Here is a 1,821-nt window from a genome sequence, read left to right on the forward strand (position 1 = left end):
CTTTGCTCGTGCAGAGGCTGCACAAAGGGAGCAGCAGCTGATGCTGGACCCCAGCACCTCTCCCACCCTGGCAGTGCCCTGTGCTGGGACAGGTGCTGCAAGAAGCTCCCAGGCTGTGCTGGGCAGCTTGCAGGGCTGTCCCCATGGGAAAGCACAGCAGCAAGGGCAGAGGCATCCCATGAGCTACGTGTTGTACTCTGGTGAATGATGACAACATGTTCATGTCAGGAATTCTATCTACCATTACATAGAAATATTGTCTCTCTGATAAAATATCTTTATAACATTCATAGCACTCTCTAACCAGTATTTTCAGGTCACTTCACAGCAGCTCAGCCCCCACCAGTCAGATCAATTTGTGGCAATAGGGTTTTAGAGCCCTCTGCAAATTGATGCCTTGGATAAAGCAGAAAGGAGTTATCCATGCTGGACCACAGCATGGCCACCACCACCTTCTGGCAGGCATGGGGAGTTAGAAGAAATTAAAAGACAAAATATATATTTAATAATATAAAGTCAAATTAAGTTTTGAGAAAGGGATTGTGATTTTAAGGAAAACTTTATCAAATCAAGGACACTGTATCCTAAAAACAAAACAAAACAAAACAAAAAACAACAAAACCAAACACCACAAACCATGCAAACACAAAACAAACAGACTGTTTATTGGGGCTGTTAAAGAGATGGTACCTAACAGGATGAGCAAACTCATTACTGCCTGTCTATCTCCTTGAAATTCTTCACTTTCTTATAGTCTACAGTGCATTTCCAGAGCATTAGCTGCAATGGCGAATTCCAGCTACATTCAATACAGGCAGTAATTAAATGGTTATAAAAATGTGGAGCTGGAATGCTGACAAGCTCTATGAGCAGCATTATCAGCAGTGACGGCCAGGGAGTCAATCTGCTGCACTTCTCCAATGGTTTAAATAATGTTTGTCAGGATCCCACAGTCAACATTTTCTCCCCCCTTCTCTTTGCATCATGCCGCAGTAATTGTGCAGATGCCTGCTGTGCTCAGGAGATGGAAAGCTCAAAAAATTCTTCAGGACAAGTAAAACACCAAGAGAAACCCTCAGTCAATCAAGTTATGTTCCACCCTCCAACAAGACTAACCCAATGGGCTACCAACAGCTTCTCTCCCAGACGTGCAACCAGTCCTACTGCACCCCAGATCTTCCTATTTCTTACTTGTGAACAGAAATAATTATATTTTTAAATACACACTCAGGAGTGAGTGGGTGATATGTACCCATGAGGCTCAAGAAGGAGCTTCATATATTTACCTCAAAATTTGTGATCAGGGCTTTCGTAGTAGATGAGAATCTCTTGAACAACATAGCTGTGGAAAAAATGATGGGCTGTGCTATTGCCTTGGTCCAACACTCACTTAAAACCATTTCCCAAATCTCCTACAGTGTACATGTAGCAGCAGGGCCTCTTCATTCCCCAGGGAAGAGGTGAGGAAAGCAGGTCCAAGCACACAGTGACCAGGCGGTCCCTTCTGCTGTGTCCATTGTCCCTCATCCCTGTGCTGGAGCAGAGCTCTGTTGTAACTACAGCTGACTGAAACCAAGCCTCTGACTCGTGCTGTGATGAAAAGCAGGCTCCTTTGCAAGGGCTGTCACTTTTAGGAGAACCATTGTTTTTCTTTAAACTCAGCAGTTGCTCCTCCAGCGGGAGGAAAGGAAGTGTGCACAGGCAGCCCTGCTGCCAGCCAGGCCATCCTGCACAGAGCAAAGCCCCAGCTGCTCACACAACCCTGCCTGTTCCTGGCATCCATCAGACAGAAATATCAGCAGAAGCAAAGGGACACACACT

The sequence above is a fragment of the Geospiza fortis genome, unplaced genomic scaffold (assembly GCF_000277835.1).
Source record: "Geospiza fortis unplaced genomic scaffold, GeoFor_1.0 scaffold111, whole genome shotgun sequence".
In the NCBI taxonomy this organism is placed as follows: Eukaryota; Metazoa; Chordata; class Aves; order Passeriformes; family Thraupidae; genus Geospiza; species Geospiza fortis.